General features: G+C 43.3%; 1 protein-coding gene and 1 long non-coding RNA gene across 4 annotated transcripts in view; one reads left to right on the top strand and one right to left on the bottom strand.

The window, feature by feature from the left end:
• cdkal1 (CDK5 regulatory subunit associated protein 1-like 1) overlaps window positions 1–27234 on the bottom strand; it is a 616294-nt gene that overhangs the window by 252767 nt on the left and 336293 nt on the right. The window lies entirely within an intron of this gene.
• Window positions 1725–27234, top strand: part of LOC148141142 (uncharacterized) — a 37956-nt gene continuing 12446 nt past the window's right edge. Inside the window, exons 1-2 of the long non-coding RNA XR_015752880.1 lie at window positions 1725–1832; window positions 10304–10431. This is a non-coding gene — a long non-coding RNA (uncharacterized LOC148141142). The remainder of the gene's footprint in view (window positions 1833–10303; window positions 10432–27234) is intronic.

Consider the following 27234-nt stretch of genomic DNA (forward strand, 5'->3'; position numbering starts at 1 on the left):
TGTTGCCATAACAAATAGATGTACCCTGTTTGTGGCTGCTTGAAGGAGTGACAAAATACTGCAATGAAGATTAAATAAATAAAAAGCTGGCACCCAAAGAGTTAAAAGTCATGTCTTGACAAGATAGATACATGATTTTGTGAGAAGCCACAGCTTAATATAACTACATACAAAAATAAACAGCCCTCCATGTCACGACAAAACACCATTTGGAAACACAGCCTACACAAGATCCCACCCGACTTGTTTTCCTTCAAGTATTTAGCACATGGCTGCAAAGATTTGTGTCTGATCGAGAAATAAACAGATGCCAATAATACTAGCCAACTAAAGTTATGTCTCTCTGAGCCATTTTTGTATAAATTTTAAGATCACCATCTAAGTATAGTCCACTATTAAATATACCTGTGAAAAGTAAATTAAAAAATTCAAACTTAGCATAGCAGTTTCTTCAACTTGTCAATTAGTCTGTTATTAGAAAGTGAGGACTGCAGATGCTGGAGATCAGAGTCGACAGTGGTGCTGGAAAAGCACGTCAGGCAGCATCCGAGGAGCAGGAGAATTGATGTTTCAGGCATAAGACCTTCATCATGAAGGGCTCATGCCCGAAACGTCGATTCTCCTGCTCCTCGGATGCTGCCAGACCTGCTGTGCCTTTCCAGCACCACATTCTCGAATTAGTCTATTATGCTTACTAGTGCACACCATTCTGATCTTATAAATTGAAACCTTGCAACTCAGAATCAACTTTCAATAAAAACATGAATGTTGCAAACTAAGAAATCACCAAATAAATTTGTTGACTGTGCCTGTACTCAATTAGCAGATTCCAGAGGGTGAAGTTATATGCCCCACCTCTCTATCCTAAGTTTGAGATGGCATGGGGCTAGTGGTCCAATTAGCTAGTTTGGTCAGTGTCTGAAACATACTAAATGACAACAGAATCAGACTTCATGGAAGGTTCCTCTCCACAAGGCCTATTGAGATCTCTAACCACACCCAACCAAACTCACCTAGTTAATTACCTGCTCCACTACTATGGCACTCCGCTTACCTGATTCCTGCCACAATCGACCCCTCACTGTTCTTGAAGTAACACGGTATTCACCAAATATCTAACAAAAGACCAGCATCCTGAGCACCTGTATCATATTTAAAAGGCCACTGAGTATCAGGATGAGCCCTGGCATTGTAAAAGTGCCCAGCTCAATGATGAATAGTCATTTTGAAGATGTTGGAGAAAGGGAAAAGAGCATTTGAATTCTCTGACAGAGACTTGAAAGTCCTTGTGTGCAAGATGGTCCAGAGGAGAGCCGTGCTCTTCCTGAAAGACTGGCAGAGGAAGCCATGGTGCCACTTGGGTAAGTGAGGTTTCTGTGGTCTGGAGGAATAGGCAGCAGTGCTGTAAGAATATCAATGAGCTCCTTTGCTCTGCCAGGGTAAATGTCACATTCTCCTCTCTGCTACCTCACTCTCACTCTACCTTAGCAACAGCAACCATCTCCCAAAAAGGCTCAAACTCCACTTATGCATGCAGTGTTTTTCCTCACTCACTCATTCTCCCACATGAATAATCATAAATTGTCTCTGTGCTGCCTACGCACATGCATCAGCACTAACAGCTGTGCCACTCATACGCATCTTGCTCAATCCCTCTCTGTCTTATTTCAGGAAAAAACAGCCTATAACAGGGTGGAAAAGGCCATGATTTGTGACAAAGTACACATTAACCTCTTAACCCAGTACAAGGAGGGAACCCTAAATGACCCTTGCTGGAGAAGACTGAAACCACACCAGTTGGGATGCTAACACATTTATGCCCTGCTAACTGAGTAAGTACCAATCCTTCATTCCATTGCAACGCTCATATTAACCTTGCTGTCAGTGTCATTCATTGAATAGCACTTCTAAACACTGGTGGCAATGTATTCTCTCCCTTTTGTCCATCAGTATACAGTGGTCACCATATGTGCAGGGAAGTGGCCTGCTCTACTGTAAGCCATCTCCTGTACTTTTGAGAAAGACAATTCTGAGGCCTCAGAGAAAGAATTAGCAAAGCTGCCTCCTGCACCCCCAGCTAGCTCAGGTACTGACACCTTAGTGGGAATGTCACACGTAGGAAGTTCAGAGGCATGTTGATGAGCACTACAACAGTTCCACAGCTGGACAAGAGAAAATTGCTTTAGGGTGCTTGCACTTGGAAGACTGCTGGACAGCAGCCATTTGCACAGTCTCAGGCAAAAAGGGATCCTGGGCTGGCAGTAATCAGGAACTTTGTCAAAATGCATAGGGAAAACAAGAGCAGCAGTAATGTAGGAGGTAATGGCCCGCACAGCCCAGATGCTACATGAGCAGAGCTACATTATGGGACCCAGCTGCCTTAAGCATGTAATCGGTTGGCTGCCCTCCATGCACAGGTTGACAGTTGCCATGGAGATTCAGGTGCATCATGCTCACGTCTGCCGGATATGCACAAGTGGCTCTTTGCAGTCAATGGCAAGTTGAAGTGGCCAGGTACCCACTGTGATTTTAATGTTGAGAATTCTCCACATCTAGTTTGCTCATAGTGGATGATTGAATAAGAACTGCATATTAATGAGACAGTTACTCAACTACAAAATGTGTAGTTAATAATGTTGTTAACAAGCAATAATCCTCATGCATAGGCAACTTGTTGATCCCCAGTGAGAATCTTACTTTGGCACCAAAACCTAGTTAAAAGATGTAGTCTATTACTTCCAATATCCAGTTTGACCTTGCTGGACTTCTTATGTGATACTGCCACATATCTCATCAAAGCTGATATCATTCAGGCCATAAAATATTCTAGTTTTATTTATTTGTTTTGCGTCTTTCACAATCATCAGAATCTTCAGATTCATGAAATATTTTTGAAATGTGGTCACTTGAAATGTATCAGATAATTTTCACATGACAAGGTCCCACAAACAATAATGTGATAATAAGCAGTCTAAAGAGTGTAAAGAACCTTTGGCAGTATAGCATTCTCTGATTGCTACATTGAATTATCATCTGAAATTATGAATGGAGTGAATACATACTGAAAACATTTGCTCTCAGAGGCATAAGGGCTACTGAGACGCAGCTGACACATAAAACCTGAATAGTCAAAAACACCTTCAAATGCCTTTTGCCAGTTGAGTGGGATTAATATAAATTTTTACCTGCTCGTGGAGTGAAATCTTTCAGGAGAGCAAGTTTAGAATAATGTTACAAATGGAAAAAACAGGCAGCACTAAGAGAGACCACAAATTTATTTGGGAAATCAGCACAAAAATGACTTTAACAGCAGAACCTAAAACAAAAATGAAAAGTATTACAGATGCTAGTAATATGATGTATAAATTGAAATTGTTGGAAACAGTTATTGAATTAAAACATTAGTTCTGTATTCATCTCTTCATAGATACTGCCTCACTTGCTAAGCATGTCCAGCATGTTTGGAGTTTTTTCTATTTTTGCAGCACAATCTAATAGGTTATCAATCAAGAGTTGTTACACAATCAGTTCTTAACAGCATTGGGAGGTGTGGGGGCATAAGAAATCTTTAGAACTCTTCCAGCACCTTCAAGGACAAGTCAGATCAGCAATACTGATAATGGAACAAAGTACAACCTTACCTGCAGTAAATAGTGTGGTAGATCCAGTGAGTGTGGGGAATTAATTGAAAAGTGACCCTGAAAACTAAATCAGAAATAATTGCAACAGTTTGCAAAAGATCCCAGCCGAGGTATTTTAATTAGAATGCACTATTATGGACTTTAGTAAGGCGTTCAGCAAGGCTCCTTATATAAGACTGCTTAGCAAGGTTAGATCTCATGGAATACAGGGAGAACTAGCCATGTGGATACAGAACTGGCTCGAAGGTAGAAGACAGAGAGTGGTGGTGGAGGGTTCCTTTTCAGACTGGAGGCCTGTGACCAATGGAATGCCCCAAAGATCGATGCTGGGTCCACTGCTTTTTATCATTTATATCAATGATTTGGATGTGAACAGAGGACACATAGTTAGTAAGTTTGCACATGACATGAAAATTGGAGCTGTAGTGAACTGCGAAGAAGGTTACCTCAGAGTACAATGGGATCTTGATCAGATGGGCCAATGGGTTGAGAGTGACAGATGCAGTTCAATTTAGATAAATAAGAGGTGCTGCATTTTGGAAAAGCAAATCAGAGCAGGACTCATACACTTAAAGTAAGGTCCTGGGAGTGTGGCTGAACAAAGACACCTTGGAGTCCAGGTTCATAGCTCCTTGAAAGTAGAGTAGCTGGTAGATGGGATAGTGATGATGATGTTTAGTTTGCTTTCTTTCGTTAGTCAGAGCATTGAGTATAGGAGTTGGGAGGTCATGTTGAGGCTGTACAGGACATTGGTTAGGCCACTTTAGGAATATTGCATGCAATTCTGGTCTCCTTCCCATCAGAAAGATGTTGTGAAACTTGAAAGAGTTCAGAAAAACCCTGATGCCAGGGTTGGAGAATTTGAGCTAGAGGGAGAGGTTGTATATGCTGGGGCTGCTTTCCCTGGAGCGTCGGAGGGTAAGGGGTGACCTTATAGAGGATTATAAAATCACGAGGGGTATAGATAGGATAAACAGACAAGGTCTTTTCTCTAGGGTGGGGAAGTCCAGAACTAGACAGCATAGGCTTAGGGTGTTAGGGGAAAGATTTAAAAGAGACCTAAGGGGCAACTTTTCCACACAGAGGGTGGTATATGGAATGAGCTGCCAGAGGAAGTGGTGGAGGCTGGTACAATCACAGTATTTAAAAGACATCGCGGACGGGTATATGAATAGGAAGGGTTTGGAGAGATATGGACCAGCTGCTGGTAAACAGGACCATCTTAGGTTAGGATATCTGATCAGCATGGACAAGTTGGACCGAAGGGTCTGTTTCCGTGCTGTTTATCTCTATGACTCTGCGAGAAGAAATTTCTCCCTCCAGTGGAAAAAATGCTGTACCAGTAGTTGGATTTCACCAGAACTCTCAACAAACTATTTAAGTTATTTTTCATAAAACAGATTTTATTGAGGTACCCATTGTTGACACATTTACATTTGTTGCATTGGTAATAATTCTTTCTCACACAGACTCAACTTACCTCAACACTGATATTGACTATTTTGTCGACAAAGAAACAGAAGCACAATATTCTGCAAAATAATCCTCAAATATTTCACTTCTGTCTTACAACGTGAGCAGATAGGGTGCTAATTTCAACAGTGACTAAGACACTTTTCAGTAAGTCAACCATGAAATGAAAGCACATGGTATAAGGTTCTGGATTAGTGGTGCTGGAAGAGCACAGCAGTTCAGGCAGCATCCGAGGAGCAGTAAAATTGACGTTTCGGGCAAACGCCCTTCGTCAGGAATAAAGGCAGAGAGCCTGAAGCGTGGAGAGATAAGCTAGAGGAGGGTGGGGGTGGGGAGAAAGTAGCATAGAGTACAATAGGTGTGGGGGAGGGGATGAAGGTGATAGGTCAGGGCGGGGGAGGGTGGAGTGAATAGGTGGAAAAAAAGATAGGCAGGTAGGATAAGTCATGGGGACAGTGCTGAGCTGGAAGTTTGGAACTAGGGTGAGGTGGGGGAAGGGGAAATGAGGAAACTGTTGAAGTCCACATTGATGCCCTGGGGTTGAAGTGCTCAGAGGCGGAAGTAGAGGCGTTCTTCCTCCAGGCGTCTGGTGGTGAGGGAGCGGCGGTGAAGGAGGTCCAGGAACTCCATGTCCTCGGGAGAGTGGGAGGGGGAGTTGAAATGTTGGGCCACGTGGCAGTGTGGTTGATTGGTGCGGGTGTCCCAGAGATGTTCCCAAAAACGCTCTGCTAGGAGGCGTCCAGTCTCCCCAATGTAGAGGAGACCGCATCGGGAGCAACGGATATAATAAATGATATTAGTGGATGTGCAGGTAAAACTTTGATGGATGTGGAAGGCTCCTTTAGGGCCTTGGATGGAGGTGAGGGAGGAGGTGTGGGCACAGATTTTGCAGTTCCTGGCAGGGGAAAATGCCAGGATGGGAGGGTGGGTTGTAGGGGGGCGTGGACCTGACCAGGTAGTCATGGAGGGAACGGTCTTTGTGGAAGGCGGAAAGGGGTGGGGAGGGAAATATATCCCTGGTGGTGGGGTCTTTTTGGAGGTGGCGGAAATGTCGGCGGATGATTTGGTTTATGCGAAGGTTGGTTGGGTGGAAGGTGAGCACCAGGGGCGTTCTGTCCTTGTTACGGTTGGAGGGGGGGGTCTGAGGGCGGAGGTGCGGGATGTGGACGAGATGCGTTGGAGGGCATATTTAACCACGTGGGAAGGGAAATTGCGGTCTCTAAAGAAGGAGGCCGTCTGGTGTGTTCTGTGGTGGAACTGGTCCTCCTGGGAGCAGATACAGCAGAGGGGGAGGAATTGGGAATACGGGATGGCATTTTTGCAAGAGGTAGGGTGGGAAGAGGTGTAATCCAGGTAGCTGTGGGAGTCGGTGGGTTTGTAAAAAATGTCAGTGTCAAGTCAGTCGTCATTAATGGAGATGGAGAGGTCCAGGAAGGGGAGGGAGGTGTCAGAGATGGTCCGGGTAAATTTAAGGTCAGGGTGGAATGTGTTGGTGAAGTTGATGAATTGCTCTCAACCTCCTCGCGGGAGCACGAGGTGGCGCCGATGCAGTCATCAATGTAGCGGAGGAAGAAGTGGGGAGTGGTGCCGGTATAATTACGGAAGATCAACTGTTCTACGTAGCCAACAAAGAGACAGGCATAGCTGGGGCCCATACGTGTAAGGTGTCTATTTTCAGATGGTTCAAAGAAATGTTCTTCAAAGACTGTTTCAATCAATTTCTGCCTTGAATGATTGAGTTTCAACAACCCTCTGGGATGCGAAATTCTAAGTGAGTGACTTCTGATTTGAACAGCAGAAGACTGTTACAAAGAAGATTGTTGTCTTGCTTCTGAAAAACTCTGGCCCAGATAATTGGTGGGATAGCAATAATCATCTTATTACTATGCCGCTCAAAACTGCACCTCATTTCTTGTGCAGTTTTCTGAGCCTGGCTTTTCAGAAAGATGGAAATCCATCAAAGGACTCTATTACAACACTGTTCATTGTGAAAAAAGCAGGCCATATACTGTTTACATGGCACTGTGTCATGTTAGTGAACGGGTGGGTCGATGAATGTAAGTAAATGGGCGAGTAGACTAATACGGGAATGCTCAGGATGGTAGGGTGAGTTGGGTGGCTGAGGTGGCACGCATGTGGTTGCTGGTCAGGGTGGGTCAGATGTGTAGTATTACTGGTAGAGGCTCGTAGTCTGGTCAGGGTGGTAGTGTGGTTGTGGGAGGATGGTGAATCAGTTTAGGGGGCTGGGATTAGAGTGGTCAGAGGGATAGTCGAGGTGGTCAGCTTTTCAGTTACCCAAGAGTAACATTGGTACTTGCTGTCTAATATTTCCTGGATAACTGTATAGATAAGTCCCACAGAACTATCCAGATGTACAACTCATATTTAACAGAGAGTCAGAGACTTTTGTGGAGGGCTTCGGAAAGCAGGGTAATGTTCATTGGAAATTCAAACTTACCAGGCAATTCTTACAGAGGCTGTGAACTGGGACTTCCACAGGGTCATGACATGTAACTTGAGTTGTATAGCTGGTCTCCAACGAAACAGACTTGATTGGGTGATTTTCCCAAAATTTTGCTGAGTGTGTATTTATAATGGTAATATCTTATGTAAATTTTTAATAGTTATAATAATGACAAATACAAGTTGCTTTCAACACCTGCACTTAACAAATTCATATTTTATTTATTATCTTTCTACACTTTGTGATACTTAATCTGTTTAGATGACTAATCTTATTGTGAATATTCCCTAACTTTCACCTGCAGGTCGTCAATTTTTAACAACACCTCCTATCTAGGGCTTGAGCAAATCAGTTCATTATACTGTTTAATTTATTGCTGCTTTCCCTATTCCTGCAGTTATCAGCTCTCTACACCTGCCATGAACCCTGAGAGCTTGAGGCCATATCTTAAAGACTCTTGCAGTATCCCTATTTCTGAGCCAGAAGACCCAGATTCAAGTCCCACCAACCCATAACATCTCTGGACAGGTTGATTAGAATATATGAGGACAAATCTTGGCTCCTGTGGTGCAGTGGTATTGCCTCTACTTCTGAGTCTAGGGCCCCACATTCAAGACCCACCGGCTCCACAGATGAGCAACATCATCTCTGACCAGGTTGATTAGGAAAATATCTGAGGCCATATCTTGCCCTGAAAGCTCCCAGTTCCTTAATTTGCTCCGAACCCATCCCAACTATAAAGAACACAACAAAATTGTTAAATGCAAGGTTTGTAGCTCAGGTTGAGGTTTAGGGTGTAGGTTTGCTCGCTGAGCTGTAGGTTTGATATCCAGACGTTTCATCACCTGGCTAGGTAACATCATCAGTGGCGACCTCCAAGTGAAGCGAAGCTGTTGTCTCCTGCTTTATATTTATATCTTTCTCCTGGATGGGGTTCCTGGGGTTTGTGGTGATGTCATTTCCTATTCGAAATGGTGTTTTTTTTCATCCGTGTGTAGGGCTATGAGGGAGAGAGGGTCGCGTCTTTTTATGGCTAGCTGGTATTCATGCATCCTGGTGGCTAACTTTCTTCCTGTTTGTTCTATGTAGTGCTTGTGGTAGTCCTTGCATAGAATTTTGTAGATGACATTGGTTTTGTCCATGGGTTGTACTGGGTCTTTTAAGTTTGTTAGTTATTGTTTGAGAGTGTTGGTGGATTTGTGTGCTATGAGGAGTCCGAGTGGTCTTAGTAGTCTGGCTGTCATTTCTGAAACTTCTTTGATGTATGGTAAGGTGGTTAGGGTTTCTGGCTGTGTTTGGTCTGCTTGTCGTGGTTGGTTCTTGAGGAATCTGTGGACTGTATTTTTTTAAAAAAACACCATTTCGATTGGGACAATACATCTATCCTGGGGTAGGCTAAGCAAAGACATGCCAGAGAATTCCTTGAGGCCAACCACAACGCTATAAACAAACACATAGATCTCGATACCATCTATCAACCCCTCAGAAAACGAACTGGAAATGACATCACCACAAACCCCAGGAACCCCATCCAGGACAAACATATAAATAGAAAGCAACAGCTTCGCTTCACTTGGAGGTCGTCACTGTTGAGATTACCTAGCCAGGTAATGAAACGTCTGGATATCAAACCTACAGCTCAGCGAGCAAACCTACACCCTAAATTGTTAAATGCCCTGATTTGATCTGCAAAACCAACTTTGTAATCTTCTGGTGAATAGGAACAGAGGATAGATCGTGGTTGGCAACTATTATTTTCCTCACTGACCTTCTTCCCAAATATGCATCTGCAGGCAAAAAGAAACTGCTAGGCCTCAAGTTTCCCAAGATAATACCAGACTTGAGAACCATTTCCCAAATCCACAACCCAATTAAAGCAGAAGTTAACCTATTCTCAAATTGTGTTAAATGCCTACGAACAAAATCCAGTCACTCACGATTCTCTTTGTTTTTCCAAGTTATCGTGCGTTGTTGAAACTTTATTGCTGGAACAGCACAGCAGGTCAGGCAGCATCCAGGGAACAGGAGATTCGACGTTTCGGGCACAGGCCCTTCTCCATTCCTGAAGAAGGGCCTGTGCCCGAAACGTCGAATCTCCTGTTCCCTGGATGCTGCCTGACCTGCTGTGCTGTTCCAGCAATAAAGTTTCAACTTTGATCTCCAGCATCTGCAGACCTCACTTTCTCCTCGAAGATTCCAAGTTATCATGCCCATCAGAAATGCCACTCAGGTTCCTAGATCTCAGGAACTTCCTTTACTAATGTTGGCAAATCCAGAATACCTTTCCCAGTCATATCTTAGCCAGAAAACAACCTTCTTCATGGCAATAATAAAAATAAAATACTGTAAGTACTGGAAATTTACAATAAAGACAAACATTGGTAGAGAAACTCAGCAGTTCTGGCAACAACTGTGGGGAGAGAAAAAGACAAGAGTTAACTATTCAAGTCTGAAATGATAGTATTCAGAACTGGAAGAGGTTGAAAAATGGTCGTTTTTATGCTGTTGACCCAGCATAACAATTGATCCCAATATGAGAACCTTGATTATCTAAAGGACACAGGTGGGGAGCATTTCATTCAGTTAGTCAAATTCAGATAATCAATTGCCGGATAGCATAGTTTAGCCAAGCATCGGGACCTTACGATCTTGCCAGATAATCCAATATTTGAATAAGCGAGGCTCCTCTGTACCTTGTAAAGACTGTGCCTTTTTATTTTTATAGATATAGTCTGCTCTGATATAACATGACAGCTCCGTTCCTGTGTGATTTCGTGTTAAAAGAAAATTGCGTAAAAAGATGACCATGCCATTTAAACTAATGGGGCCAGAATCATCTTATACCCAATTCAGGTAAGGAAGTTCAGGTTTTACAAATAATGGTCTAAAATCTTCAATCGCATTAAAGCCGATTTGTATTGAAGAAACACGCATTACAGCAGTATTTTTAATTGTGGACTGAAATAGGAAAAAGACCCATAAAAACCAAGGATTGCTAAAGGAATAGCGCAGCTTTCAAAATTAAGCAAATGTACACTCATTGTTAGCATCATTTAAACAGCTGCTTATTCAAGCAGTAAATGCAATTTGTAGACAAACTAAAGCTTAAGGTTTGTGTACAAATGGAGCTTTGGTTGGCAACAAGGAGCTGACTGGTTTGTGGATTATTGACTTGATATCGATGACAAAGATCTATTTGCCAACAACAATTGGTTCTCAGTAGCTGAATAGCCTGGAATTGGGAACAAGATACAGGGAAGCTATCAGACATCCATCAGATCAGGAGCTGTCTCTGCTCTCTGCAGTCAGAGCCACGTTCAGCCTGAAGAAAACCATATCACGTTACCTCCAGCAGCAGCTGCAAGCTGTGGCTTTTAACTAATACATCAGAAGCCTTTTATAAATGAACAGTCACCGATTTCTCTTACAAACCAGCAGGTCGCATCCAGGAAAGGAAGTCAAAGAAGCTGAGTTCTGATGGGTACTAGGACCATCTCAGCAGATCTTGTGTGGAGCAAGTGCTGAGCTGAGGATGCTGGGGCATTTTCAAATGACAGAAAGAATGATTCCAAATCCTTTTTTTTCAAATTTTGTTAGAACCTGTGGAAACTTAAAACTTCAAATTACGATTCAGATTATCCCCACCAGGACATGCATCAGTATCTGATGTCTTCTACTTCAGCTGCATCATTTTGTCTGGCATTGATATTTTCTTACTTCCTCTCTCATTTAGTTTTAATTCTAACTTTCTCATTTCTGTTCTTTCAAATCTATTTAACATTTTTCTCTACTCTTTATTTTTTTCCCATTGCTTGTTTCTAATTTTCTACTCATGTTCAAGCTGCTAAAAGTGAAACTAAATACCACCCAATTTGGATGTTTCACGACCCAGAGTACCCAGCTTCTTGTATTTCCTCCAAACCCAAGTGCCATGCTAATATCTTATTTTTTTTGGGCACGAGATCTAGTCACAACATAGTCAGGAAACAATCCAGGATGTTATTCTTGAAGCATCTTAGTTGGTTTTATTTCAGCTAATTGCCCTCATCAAATTCAGTTGGAACAATATTTTGGAACCAGCCAGGTCATTCCACAAGATAAAGTCAATTCTTTCTGCAGGATCTGTTGTACTATTTCAAATAAAATTTCTCTGTTGACTCAATCACTGTTTAAATCAACTATATAGTGGTGCCCAGTTTGTACTTTCCATGCATGCTTTCAAATTAAAATCTTCTCCTTCACTAACTACTCTGGAAGACAAACTGTATCAATGGACATATTTCAGTATCATTCAATATTTTCACTGATTTATCTCTTTAGTTCGAGGTATAAGGTGATTCAAATATCAAAACCTCCATAGAGTCATAGAGATGTACTGCATGGAAACAGACCCTTCGATCCAACCCGTCCATGCCGACCAGATATCCTAACCCAATCTAGTCCCACCTGCCAGCACCAGGCCCATATCCCACCAAACCCTTCCTATTCATATACCCATCCAAATGCCTCTTAGATGTTGCAATTGTACCAGCCTCCACCACTTCCTCTGGCAGCTCATTCCATACACGTACACCCTGTGTGTGAAAAAGTTGCACCTTAGGTCTCTTTTACATCTTTCCCCTCTCACCCTAAATCTATGTCCTCTAGTTCTGGACTCCCTGACCACAGGGAAAAGACTTTGCCTATTTACCCTATCCATGCCCCTCATAATTTTGTAAACCTCTATAAGGTCACCCCTTAGCTTCCGACGTTCCAGGGAAAACAGTCCCAGCCTGTTCAGTTTCTCCCATAGCTGAAATCCTCCAACTCAAATCCTCTTGTGTATTTAGACAATTGAACCACTGAATCTTGACTGGTACTATGATGCCTTAGAAATTTGAGAATATCCTCCACATATTTCATTTTGTAGTCCATCTCTCTCAGCCTTCCACACCGTCCCACTACATTCATCGATATGCTTGCTTTTTGGAGGAACTATCTTGCAATTTTGATTAGAGAAGCTTTATAAGACAGCTTGTATGGGCCTGATAATGGAGACTTACAGTCTGGCCATTGAAAACAAGTTTCAGATACAATTCAAGATTAGAGACAAATCATTAAAATGGCATTGTAACATCAATATTAAAGTAGCATTTCTGCCCGCTACTGCTCAAAACAAATCAGGCTGTCTTTGGAATCACTTAATGCCACAAGTTTCAGTGGCATGATTCTCATTAGCAAAATAAAATGGAGTCTTTTCACTGCCCTAAGTGATTTCCCCTTTCTTAGTAGATTCTAAGCAAACATGCACTGCTTGTACTTTTGTCACTGTTTTAATACACATTTCCTTTCCTGATGCACTGGGTTTTTAAGTGCTCCTATTACTGCAATCAGTGTCCCTTTTAATTTGCAACAACTGGCTTTATGCTTCAATTCCCTACAATGGAAGCATATTATTTCTTTATGTCTCTTTTAGTTTCTAGCTTTTCTTGACTATTTTTGCATTTTTTCTGGTTGTTATAGGTCTCTTTATTCACCCACTCTCAAGTGCTCTATATTTACTAACACTGCATTCTCATTCATTCATAGTTAAAAATCACACAACACCAGGTTATAGTCCAACAGGTATAATTGGAAGCACACTAGCTTTCGGAGCGCCGCTCCTTCATCAGGTGGTTGTGGAGGACACAATTGTCAGACACAGAATTTATAGCAAAAGTCTACAGTGTGATGTAACTGAGATTATACATTGAAAAATACCATGATTGTTTGTTGAGTCTTTCATCTGTTTGAGTACCATAATAGTTTCACTTCTTTCATGTGGAATCACAACATTTTTTTAAAAAAGTTGCATTCTCAGGTTAACTGCAACAATTGGTGTTAGCCCCCTGTGTTCTCTGTCTGTGCCATAATGTTTAGACTGATTCTCATCAAAAAAGTGAGATAACGGAGTCTTACATGAAATCAATGTAATTCTGCAACTACAAATTCACCCCACAAACGTATATGTATATATTTGGGTGTGTGTGTGTAAGAAAGTGTATATGTGTGTGTATGAGTGTAGAGTGTCTTACGTCTGTGAGGGGGTGCATGTGAGAGTGAGGGAGTGTGTGTCTGTAGGAATGTGTGTCTGAGGTGGGGGGCTGTGAATGTCTGTGAGAGAGTGTATATGTGTGCGCATGAGTGTAGAGTGATCTAAGTCTGTGAGATGATGCATGTGTGGGTCTGTAAGGGTGTGTGCGTGTGTGTATATATAACATATATATATATAGTGCAATGGTGGTCACCTGTAATGTGACATGAACCCAAGGTCCCGGTTGAGGCCTTCCCTATGGGTACAGAACTTAGCTATCAGCCTTGGCCACTTTTCGCTGCTGCCTGTCCCGAAGTCCGCCTTGGAGGATGGTCACCCGAAGGTCCGAAGTCGAATGTCCTGGACCGTTGAAGTGTTCCCCAACTGGGAGGGAATGCTCCTGTCTACTGATTGTTGTGCGGTGCCCATTCATCTGTTGCCATAGCTTTTGCTTGGTTTCCCCAATGTACCATACCTCAGGGCATCCTTGCCTGCAATGTATAAGGTAGACAACATTGGCTGAGTCACATGAGCACCTGCCACGTCCATGGTGGAGATGTCCCCACGTGTAATGGTGGTATCCATGTCCACACTCTGACACGTCTTACAGTGCCTACCATAACTGGGTTGTATTGAGTTGTCCTGAAAGCTGGGCAGTTTGCGACAAATAATGATCTGTTTGAGGTTTGGCGGTTGTTTAAAGGCAAGCAGTGGAGGTGTGGGGAAGGTCGTGATGAGATGCTCATCCTCATTGATAATGTGTTGCAGGTCACAAAGAACATGGCGTAGTTTTTCAGCTCCTGGGAAGTACTGGACAATGAAGGGTACCCTGTCAGTTGCAGCAGCTAAAAGTGGCCGAGCAGAGGCTGATAGCTAAGTTCCGTACACATAGGGAGGGCCTCAACTGGGACCTTGGGTTCAATGTCACACTACAGGTGACCACCATTGCACTATACACACACACACACACACTCCTATACAAACACACGCACTCACACACTCTTACAGACACACACATTCCCACACTCTCACATGCATCCTTCACAGACTTAGACCACTTTACACTCATGCACACACATATACACTCTCTCACAGACACTCACAACCCCCCACCTAGACACACACACACACTCCTACAGATACACACTCCCACATTCACACAGGCACCCCCTCACAGACTTAAGACACTCTACACTCTCACACTCACAACCTCCCAACCCCGACACAAAGACCCACACACACACACAAAGACCCACATGCACACTTATACATATACATTTGTAGGGTGAATTTGTACTTGCAGACTTAAATTGTACTTTGCTCACAACACAATAAACTATAATATTCAGTTTGAAAGTGAGAGGGTAGAATCGGAAGTGACAATATTTCAGTTGAATAAGGGGAATGAGGGAGGAGGGAGGAGCTGGCCAAAGTTCAATGGTGCAATACCCTACCAGGGATGGCAGTGGAACAACAATGGCAGGTACTTCTGGGTATAATGCAGAAGATGCAGGATCAGTTCATTCCAAAAAGCAAGATAGATCCTAAGGGGAGGCAGGGAAGTTGCTGACGAGGGAAGTTAAGGACCATATAAAGACAAAAGGGAAAAAGTATAACATAGCAAAGAGGAGTGGGAAATTGGAGGACTGGGAAGCTTTTAAAGAACAACAGAGGACAACTGAAAAGGAAATATGCAAAGAAAAAGTAAGGTACCAAGGTAAACTGGCCAAAAATATAAAGGAGGATAGTAAAGGCTTTTTTAGGTATGTGAAAAGAAAAAAAATGGTTAAGACTAAAATTGGGCCCTTGAAGACAGAAACGGGTGAAGTTGTTACGGGGAACAAAGAAATGGCAGAAGAGTTGAATTGGTACTTTAGATCTGTCTTCACTGGGGAAGACACAAGCAATTTCCCAGGTGTAATAGTGACTGAAGGACCTGAACTGAAGGGAATTTATAGTAGGCAGGAAATGGTGTTGGTGTTAGGTCTGAAGGCTGATAAGTCCCCGGGACCTGATGGTCTGCATCCCAGGATACTGAAGGAGGTGGCTCTAGAAATCGTGGATGCATTGGTGATCATTTTCCAATGTTCTATAGATTCAGGATCAGTTCCTGTGGATTGGAGGGTGGCTAATGTTGTCCCACTTTTTAAGAAAGGAGGGAGAGAGAAAACAGAGAATTATAGACCAGTTAGTCTGACCTCAGTGGTGGGAAAAATGCTGGAGTCAATTATAAAGGACGAAATTATGATAGCAATAACAGGATAGGTCAGAGTCAGCATGGATTATTGAAAGGGGAAATCATGCTTGACTAACCTTCTATAATTTTTTGAGGATGCAACTATGAAGATGGACAAAGGAGATCCAGTGGATGTAGTATACCTAGACTTTCAGAAAGCCTTTGATAAAGTCCCACATAGGAAGTTAGTGAGCAAAATTAGGGTGAATAGTATTAGGGGCAAAATACTGACATGGATTGAAAATTGGTTGGCTGACAGGAAACAAAGAGTAGTGATAAACGGCTCCCTTTCGGAATGGCAGACGGTGACCAGTGGTGTGCTACAGGGATCAGTGCTGGGAACGCAGCTTTTTACAATGTACGTTAATGATATAGATGAAGGTATTAAAAGTAATATTAGCAAATTTGCTGCTGGGTGGCAGGGTGAAATGTGAGGAGGATGTTAGGAGAATACAGGGTGACCTGGACAGGCTAGATGAGTGGACGGATGCATGGCAAATGTAGTTTAATGTGGATAAATGTGTGGTTATCCACTTTTGTGGCAAGAACAGGGAGGCAGATGACTACCTAAATGGAGTCAGAGTTAAAACTCACACAACACCAGGCTATAGTCCAACAGGTTTAATTGGAAGCACACTAGCTTTCGGAGCGACGCTCCTTCATCAGGTGGTTGTGGAGGGCTCGATCGTAACACAGAATTTATAGCAAAAATTTGCAGTGTGATGTAACTGAAATTATACATTGAAGAATTGATTGTCTGTTAAGCCTTTCATCTGTTAGAATACAGTGATAGTTTCACTTCTTTCATGTGTAAATCACAAAACCCTTTTTTTAAAGTTGCATTCTCGGGTTAGCTGTTAACAATGGTGATAGCTAGACAATATGTTGAAGGTGTTAGCCCCCTGTGTTCTCTGTCTATAACCTAATGTTTAGATTGATTCTAATCTAATAAGTGAGATAACAGAGTTTTACATAAATTCATGCAGTTTTTGCGCTCAGAGTTCTACATGAATGTATGCAGTTTTTGAGCAAAGTGCAATGTAACTCTGCAAGTACAATAGCCAGAATGTCTTTCCTCAAATTTGGCCTTCATAACAAGAGGAATTGCGTATAGAAGCAAAGAGGTCCTTCTGCAGGGCCCTGGTGAGACCGCACCTGGAACATTGTGCGCAGTTTTGGTCTCCAAATTTGAGGAAAGACATTCTGGCTATTGAGGGAGTGCAGCATAGGTTTACGAGGTCAATTCCCGGAATGGTGGGACTATCTTACACTGAAAGATTGGAGCGACTGGGCTTGTAAACGCTTGAGTTTAGAAGGCTGAGAGGGGATCTGATTGAGACATATAAGATTATTAAAGGATTGGACACTCTGGAGGCAGGAAACATGTTTCTGCTGATGGGTGAGCCCCGAACCAGAGGACAGAGTTTAAAAATAAGGGGTAGGTCACTTAGAACAGAGTTGAGGAGAAACCTCTTCATCCAGAGAGGGTGTATGGAATGCTGTGCCCAGAAGGCTGTGGAGGCCAAGTTTCTGGATACTTTCAAGAAAGAGTTGGATAGAGCTCTTAAGGATAGTGGAATCAAGGGTATGGGGATAAGGCAGGAACAGGATACTGATTGAGGATGATCAGCCATGATCATAATGAGGTGGTGCTGGCTCGAAGGGCAGAATAGCCTACTCCTGCACCTATTGTTTACAAAACTGCCTGAATCCATGTAAGACTGTTATCTCACTTTTTAGATTAGAATCAGTCTAAACATTAGGGCACAGACACAGAACACAGGGGGCTAACACCTTCAACATATTGTCCAGATAACACCAATTGTTACAGTTAACCTGAGAATGCAACTTGTAAAAAAAGGTTTTGTGATTTACACATGAAAAATGAAACTATCATGGTATTCGAACAGATTAAAGACTCCACAAACAATCAAGGTATTTTTCAATGTATTATTTTAGTTACATCACTATGTAAACTTTTGCTATAAATTTGATGCCTTACAATTGTGTCCTCTACAACCACCTGATGAAGGAGCGGCGCTCCGAAAGCTAGTGTTCTTCCAATTAGACCTATTGGACTATAACCTGGTGTTGTGTGATTTTTAACTTTGTACTCCCCAGTCCAATACCGGCATCTCCAAATCATTCATTCATAACTCTGTACTAACTCACCAGCTCGCTATGTATACTATACCACATTTTCATTCGCTCATTTATAAAACCACGTTTTAGTTGCACATTTAACTATTACAAGATAGGCTAAATTAAAACATCCCTTCGAACTCATTAGTGCTTCTTCATATCTTTCATCTGTATCGGCCCAATGCTGCAAGCAGTGTTTAGACCTTTTTCTATATCAAAAGCTACCCCTAAATAAGTGTCAATATAGTAACCTATTCAGAACAAAGTCACCCAACCATCATGTTTCTGTGACTCACTTGGAATTATGGAACGATTATAATGTTAATCAGCCTTTAGCATCCATCCTTTGGGACCTGAATATTTACAGAACATGAACAGTTTGCTCAACTAATATGTACCTGTTAAATACATATTAAATAGAGCCTCCATCCACTTTAAGAAACTTATGATCAAAACAGTGCTTCCGTGAAACTGCATGAATGAATGTCAAAACAAGTAACAGTAAATAAAATCTCATGACCCAGCAGTGGCAATCACAGAGCCATAGAGATGTACAGCATGGAAACAGACCCTTCGGTCCAATCCGTCCATGCCGACCAGATATCCCAAACCAATCTAGTCCCACCTGCCACCACCTGGCCCATATCGTTCCAAACCCTTCTGATTCATATACCCATCCAAGTGCCTTTGAAATGTTGCAATTATACTAGCCTCACCACTTCCTCTGGCAGCTCATTCCAATCACATACCACCCTCTGAGTGAAGGTCTCTTTTATATCTTTCGTCTCTCACCCTAAACCTATGCCCTCTACTTCTGGACTCAGCGACCCAGGGAAAAGACTTTGTCTCTTTATCCTATCCATGCCCCTCATGATTTTGTAAATCTCTATAAGGTCACCTCCCTTAGCCTCTGACACTCCAGGGAAAGAAGCCCTCGCCTATTCAACCTCTCCCTATAGCTCAAATCATCCAACCCTATCAGGTTAATGTATTTTATACTTTTATTAAGCATATGTAATTTCTAACATATTTAGATTATAAAGGTTTAGTATATTTACTAATTTAAAAGACAAAAGTTTACTAATTTAAAAGACAAAAGGATCAACACCTCTTAATTATGCAAGCAGACCAGACAAACACTCTAATCCTATCAGGAGTAACAGCCAGCACTTAGCAAATGTTTAAACAATCTCCTGCTTCCCCATGACAGATGTCACACAAACATTTGTCCACAATAGATAAAACTATGTAACACCAGTGATAGCATTTTAATGTATGTAAGAATAGTGTATAAAGAAGCTACTGTAAGAACTGTACTTCAGGATTGTATCTACCCCATATTCTGCGGCTCCACACAAAGGCTGCCTTGCTGATCTTTGAGGGGCCCTATTCTCTCCCTAGTTACCCTTTTTTCCTTAATGTACTTTTAAAAACTCTTTGGATTCTCCTTAATTCTATTTGCCAAAGCTATCTCATGTCCCATTTTTGCCCTCCTGATTTCCCTCTTAAGTACACTCCTTCTTCCTTTATAAAAGCAAATTACTGTGGATGCTGGAATCTGAAACCAAAAGAGAAAATGCTGGAAAAATTAAGCAGGTCTGGCAGCATCTGGAAGGAAACAGCTGACGTTTCGAGTCTAACGGACCCTTTGTCAAAGCTAAAAAAAAGGGAGAAATAGGGAGGTATTTATACTGGGCTGAGAGAAGGTGAGTCATGGCTCCAGAAGCAAAGGTAGCAATAAAGAGGTGATAATGACTGTGCATAGAGAGATTATAGGGAGATTAGGAGCTGGGAATGACCAAGGCTGAAGCCAGTGCTATGTGACAAGATATGTGGGGGATAGGGGGGATGGGTGAAGCAGAGGCAAAATAGAAAACAGGTGAGAAGGGCAGCTAAGGGGGAAGAGGAGAGGAAAAAGGTAATGAGAGAGGGGGGGAGCGAGAGAAAGAGAGACAAACAAGAAACAAGAGGTACAGAACAGTGAAAACAAAATTAAAAAAAAATGAAATAAAATTACGGAGCAGAATGAAAACAGAGGGATCGAGATGGGATAATCATCTGAAGTTGTTGAATTCAGTGTTGAGACCGGCAGGCTGTAACGTGCCTAGTCGGAAGATGAGATGCTGTTCCTCCAGTTTGCGTTGAGCTTCACTGGAACATTGCAGCAGGCCAAGGACAGACATGTGGGCATGGGAGCAGGATTGTGTGTTGAAGTGGCAAGCCACGGGAAGGTCCGGGACCTGATTGCGTACAGACTGAAGGTACTCAGCAAAGCGATCACCCAGTCGGCGTTTTGCCTCTCCGATATAGAGGAGACCACATTGGGAACAACAAATGCAATAGACCAAATTAAAAGAGGTACAAGTGAAATGCTGCTTAATCTGAAATGAGTGTTTGGAGCCTTGGATGGTGAGCATGGAAGAGGTAAAGGGGCAGATGTTGCACCTTCTGCAATTGCATGGAAAGGTGCCGTGTGTGATGGGAGAGGTGTTAGGTGTGATGGAGGCGTGGACTAGGTTGTTCTGGAGGGAACAATCTCTGCGGAATGCAGACAAGGGGAGGGAAGGGAAGATGTGTTTAGTAGTGGCGTCGTGTTGGAGGTGGCGAACATGGCAGAGGATTATTCTTTGCATGTGAAGGCTGGTGGGGTGAAAGGTGAGAACAAGAGGGACCCGATCCTTGTTCTGGGGGGGGAGGGAGGGTGTAAGGGTCGTGGCGTGGGAGATGGACCGCACGTTGTCGAGAGCCCTGTCAACAACTGTAGGTGGGAAGCCACGGTTGGAGAAGAAGGAACACATATTAAGAACACCACTTTGGAAAGTGGCCTCATCGGAACAAATGCAGCAGAGGCGAAGGAGCTGAGAGAAAGGGATAGAGTCCTTACAGGACATAGGGTGAAAAGAGCTGTAGTCCAGATAGCTGTGGGAGTCAGTGGGCTTGTGATGGATATTAGTGGATAGACTATTGCTGGAAATGGAGGCAGAAATGTCAAGGAAAGGAAGGCAAGTGTCGGAGATGGACCAGGTGAAGGTGATGGAGGGATGGAAACTGGAAGTGAAGTTTATGAATTTTTCCAGGTCAGGACGAGAGCATGAACCGCACTGAAATAGTCATCGATGTACCGATAAAGCAGTTGTGGGAGGGGACCCAGGTAGGCCTGGAACAAGAAATGTTCCACATACCCCATGAAAAGGCAGGCATAGCTAGGAACCATGAGGGTACCCATTGCTACACCTTTGATTTGGAGAAAATCGGATGAGTTGAAGGAGAAGTTGTTGAGAGAGAGAGAATACGTTCAGCCAGGCAGAGGAGAGTGGTGGTGGAGGGAGATTGTTCAGGCCTCTTTTCCAGAAAGAAGCAAAGAGCTTTCAAGCCGTCCTGGTGTGGGATGGAGTTGTAAAGAGATTACATATCTACGGTAAATAGAAGGTGGTTAGGGCCTGCGAATTGAAAGCTGTCAATGTGTCGCAGAGCATCAGAGGAATCCTGGATGTAGGTGGACAGGGTGTGAACCAGAAGAGTAAGGATGGAGTCAAGGTAGGAGAAAATAAGTTCAGTGCGCCAGGAGCATGCTGACACAATGGACCTGCCAGAACAGTCCTTCTTGTGGATTTTGGGGAGTAGGTAGAAACGGGCTGTCCAGGGTTGGGAGACTATGAGGTTGGAAGCCGTTGACAGGGGGGGGGGGGGTGGGGGAGAGGGAGAGGGAGAGAGAGGGAGGGAGAGGGAGAGGGAGAGAGAGAGGGAGAGGGAGAGGGAGAGAGGGAGAGAGAGAGAGAGAGAGAGAGAGAGAGAGAGAGAGAGAGAGAGAGAGAGAGAGAGAGAGAGAGAGAGAGAGAGGGGAGGCATCCAGAGGAAATGAGGTCAGTCACAGTGTTGGAGACAATGGCTTGATCCTCAGTGGTGTGGTCATGCTCCAGGGGGAGGTAGGAGGAGGAATCTGAGAGTTGGTGCTCACTCTGTGACAAGAGCACTCCCTTCGTCAGCAGGTTTGATGACAAGGTTGGGGTCCGACCTAAGGGAGCGAAGGGCAGAAAGTTCGGGTGGAGAGAGATTGGAATGGGTAAGAGAGGCAGAGAAATTAAGATGGCCAATGTCCTGTCGACAATTGTCAATGAAAAGATCGAGGGCAGGAAATTGTCCTGGCAGGGGTGTACAATTAGAGATGGAATGTTGGAGGGATGTGAAAGGATCTGTGGGGGGGGGAAGACTCTTGCCCAAAGAAGTGAGCACGAAGGCGAATCCAACGGAAGAAGAGCTCAGCATCATGTTGAGCCTGGAATTCATTGAGGTGGGGACGCAAGGGTACAAAGCTGAGTCCTTTGCTGAGAACAGCACGCTCAGCCTCAGAGAGGGGAAGGTCAGAGGGTATGGTGATCACACAGCAAGGGCTGAGGCAGGAAGAGATGGAGTTCGAGGAATTGGGACTTTTGGAAGGTGGAGGGTGGGCAGGGGTGTGGATGAGAAGTTGAAGCTTGCGTTCTTTAACATCTGCAAGAAACAGGAAATGTTTGGAGTTAAGGCTTCGAATAATACGAAGAATGCAATGAAACTGTGGACCAGGACAGCTTTGAGAGAGAGTAAGTCGGTGCACTCCTTCATCACACCTAACACCTCTCCCATCACACACGGCACCTTCTAATGCAATCGCAGAAGATGCAACACCTGCCCCTTTACCTCTTCCATGCTCACCATCCAAGGCCCCAAACACTCATTTCGGATTAAGCAGCATTTCACTTGTACCTCTTTCAATTTGGTCTATTGCATTCATTGCTCCCAATGTGGTCTCCTCGATATCGGAGAGACAAAACGCCGACTGGGTGATCGCTTTGCTGAGCACCTTCGGTCTGTACGCAATCAGGTCCCGGACCTTCCCGTGGCTTGCCACTTCAACACACAATCCTGCTCCCATGCCCACATGTCTGCAATGTTCCAGTGAGGCTCAACGCAAACTGGAGGAACAGCATTTCATCTTCTGACTAGGCACGTTACAGCCTGCCGGTCTTAACAGGGAATTCAACAACTTCAGATGATTATCCCACCTCGACCCCTCTGTTTTCATTCTGCTCCGTAATTTTATTTCATTTATTTCATTTTTAAAAATATTTTCTTCACTATTCTGTACATCTTATTTCTTGATTGTCTCTCTTTCTCTCACTCCCCCCTCTCTCATTACCTTTTTCCTCTCCTCTTCCCCCTTAGCTGCCCTTCTCCCCTGATTTCTATTTTGCCTCTGCTTCACTCATCCCCCCTATCCCCCACATATCTTGTCACATAGCACTGGCTTCAATCTTGGTCATTCACAGCTCCTAATCTCCCTATAATCTCTCTATGCACGGTCATTATCACCTCTTTATTGCTACCTTTGCTTCTGGAGCCATGACTCACCTTCTCTCATCCCAGTATAAATACCTCCCTATTTCTCCCTTTTTTTTTAGCTTTGACAAAGGGTCCGTTAGACTCGAAACGTCAGCTCTTTTCTCTCCTTACAGATGCTGCCACCCTTCTTCCTTTATACTCTTCTTAGGATTCACTCGATCTATCCTGTCTATACCTTGCGTATGCTTCCTGCTTTTTCTTAACTAAACCCTCAATTTCTTTAATCATCGAGCATTCCCTACACCTACCAGCCTTTTCATTCACCCCAACAGAAATATACTTTCTCTGGATTCTCGTTATCTCATTTCTGAAGGCTTCCCATTTTCCAGCCGTCCCTTTACCTACACACATCTGCCCCCAATCAGCTTTCGAAAGTTCTTGCCTAATACCGTCAAAATTGGCCTTTCTCCAATTTGAACTTCAACTTTTAGATCTGGTCTTTCCTTTTCCATCATTATTTTAAACCTAATAGAATTATGGTCGCTGGCCCCAAAGTGCTCCCCCACTGACACCTCAGTCACTTGCCCTGCCTTATCTCCCAAGAGTAGGTCAAGTTTTGCACCTTCTCTAGTAGGTACATCCACAAACTGGATCAGAAAATTGTCTGGTATACACTTAACAAATTCCTCTCAATCTAAACCCTTAACAGTATGGCAGTCCCAGTCTATGTTTGGAAAGTTAAAATCCCCTACCATAACCTTGCATCAGTATTTACTGTGGAAAAGGATATGGAAGATATTAGCTGTAGGGAAATTGATGGTGACATCTTGCAAAATGTCCATATTACAGAGGAGGAAGTGCTGGATGTCTTGAAACGGGTAAAGGGGGATAAATCCCCAGGACCTGATCAGCTGTACCCTAGATCTCTGTGGGAAGCTAGAGAAGTAATTGCTGGGCCTCTTGCTGAGATATTTGTAGCATCGATAATCACAGGTGAGGTGCCGGAAGACTGGAGGTTGGCTAACATGGTGCCACTGTTTAAGAAGTGTGAAAAGCACAAGCCAGGGAACTATAGACCAGTGAGCCCGGTGGTGCGCAAGTTGTTGGAGGGGATCCTGAGGGACAGGATGTACATGTATTTGGAAAGGCAAGGACTGATTAGGGATAGTCAACATGACTTTGCGTGTGGGAAATCATGTCTCACAAACTTGATTGAGTTTTCTGAGGAAGTAACAAAGAGGATTGATGAGGGCAGAGCGGTAGATGTGATCTATATGGACTTTAGTAAGGCATTCGACAAGGCTCCCCATGAGAGACTGATTAGCAAGGTTAGATCTCACGGAATACAGGGAGAACTAGCCATTTGGATACAGAATTGGCTCAAAGGTAGAAGACAGAGGGTGGTGGTGGAGGCTTGTGACCAGTGGAGTGCCACAAGGATCAGTGCTGGGTCCTCTACTTTTTGTCATTTAAATAAATGATTTGGATGCGAGCATAAGAGGTACAGTTAGTACGTTTGCAGATGACATCAAAATTGGAGGTGTAGTGGACAGCGAAGAAGGCTACCTCAGATTACAACAGGATCTGGACCAGATGGGCCAATGGGCTGAGAAGTGGCAGGTGGAATTTAATTCAGATAAATGTGAGGAGCTGCATTATGTGAAAGCAAATCTTAGCAGGACTTATACACTTAATGGTAACGTCCTAGGAAGTGTTGCTGAATAAAGAGACCTTAGAGTGCAGGTTCATAGCTCCTTGAAAGTGGAGTCGCAGGTAGATAGGATAGTGAAGGCGGCATTTGGTATGCTTTCCTTTATTGGTCAGAGTATTGAGTACAGGAGTTGGGAGGTCATGTTGCGGCTGTACAGGACATTGGTTTGGCCACTGTTGGAATATTGCGTGCAATTCCGGTCTCCTTCCTATTGGAAAGATGTTGTGAAACTTGAAAGGGTTCAGAAAAGATTTACAAGGATGCTGCCAGGGTTGGAGGATTTGAGCTATAGGGAGAGGCTGAACAGGATGGGGCTGTTTTCCCTCGAGCGTCGGAGGCTGAGGGGTGACCTTATAGAAGCCTACAAAATTATGAGGGGCATCGATAGTGTAAGTAGGCAAAGTCTTTTCCCTGGAGTCGCTGAGTCCAGAACTAGAGGGCATAGGTTTAGGGTGAGAGGGGAAAGATATAAAAGAGACCTAAAGGGCAACTTTTTCACACAGAGGGTGGTACGTGTATGGAATGAGCTGCCAGAGGAAGTGATGGAGGCTGGTACAATTGCTACATTTAAGAGGCATTTGGATGGGTATATTAATAGGAAGGGTTTGGAGGGATAAGGGCTGGGTGGTGGCAGGTGGGACTAGATTGGGTTGGGATATCTGGTCAGCATGGACGGGTTGGACTAAAGGGTCTATTTCCATGCTGTACATCTCTATGACTGAATCGCTGCCTCAAACTGTATTACTGTGGATGCTGAATAAAGAGGCAATTTTCATTTCGGTCATTATTTGAACATAATCCCACACCCCCTAAATCTAATGCTTTTTGCCTCTCCATATTTTCTATTCCTCTGTTATCCTCGTGGATTCCCATGTGATCATCTCCCAATACGTATTTTACTGGGAGCAAGTCATAGATTTCTGCCAGAACTGCTGCCTTTCAGAATGTTGCCACTTGATGCTCATTTAACTAAGTCTTAAAGTTTATATACAAATACTATTTCTGAATTCTTTCAGAATAAAAAAATTCCCTCACATTTTCATTTTTTTTTCTCTAACTTTCTTTTATTGAACCCATAACATTACATTTTCTTATAGCTCTAAATTTTTGATCGATAAGCTCTGGGGACAAATTCATAAGCATTTACATTTTTAAAAAAAGAATACATAAGTGGAGATCGTTCTTGAAACAAAGTGGCATTCAGAGAATTCCTGGTATTTGCTGCCCATCGTTCTTTTAGGTGGTAGGGGTCAGGGGTTTGGAAAATGCTATCTAAGCAGCCTTTCTGCAGTGCATCTTGTGGAAGGAACACATCTCTGCTACTGAGTGTTGGTGGTGGAAGGACTGAATATTAGTGGATGTGGTGCCAATCAAGTGAGCTAATTTGTTTTAGATGGTGTCAAGCTTTTTGAGAGTTGAGAGTTGCCTTCATCTTGGCAAGTGGATAGTATTCCATTCCAGTTCTGACTCGCACCTTATGGACAGATTCTGGGAAGGATTCTAACCCTTTGAACTTTTGCAGCCTCTGTATTTAAATGGGTGGCCCAGTTCATTTTCTGGTCAATATTAATGCCCCAGGATTTTGATGGCGAGGGATTCAGCAATGGTAATGCAATTAAATGTCAATAGGCAATTGTTAGATTAGCTCTGGGTCTGGGTGGGTTACTCTTCGGAGGGTCGGTGTGCACTTGTTGGGCTGAAGGGCTTGTTTCCACACTGGAGGGAATCTAATCTAATCTCTTGCTGGAGATGGCCATTTTCTTGCACTTGAATGGTATGAATGTCACTTGCTACCAGTCATCCTAAATGGAAAACTGTCCAGATCATGCTGCAGGTAGACATGAACTGCTTCAGTAGCCAAGGTATCATGAATGGTGCCGAACATTGTGCAATCATCAGTGAACATGCCAGCCTCTGATTTTATGAACTAACAGTTCAGGATTGAAGATGGATCACTGGACTCAATACGTTAACTGTACTTTCTGTCTACAGATGTTGCCAGACCTGCTGAGTTGTTCCAGCAATTTCTGCTTTTGTTTCTGATTTCCAACATCCGTTTTTATGACTCTGACATGCTCAACTATGGACATAATAGAAGCCTAACACAACGCAAAGGGAAACATGTACATTGTATATTGTATCACCTTGCCTGTACTCTTACTGTAAAAAAACTATTAGTCCCTCAATTTAAAAAAA

This window comes from Chiloscyllium plagiosum, unplaced genomic scaffold (assembly GCF_037043375.1).
Source record: "Chiloscyllium plagiosum isolate Xiang-an unplaced genomic scaffold, Cpla_swu_hap1 HiC_scaffold_34, whole genome shotgun sequence".
Classification (NCBI taxonomy): domain Eukaryota; kingdom Metazoa; phylum Chordata; class Chondrichthyes; order Orectolobiformes; family Hemiscylliidae; genus Chiloscyllium; species Chiloscyllium plagiosum.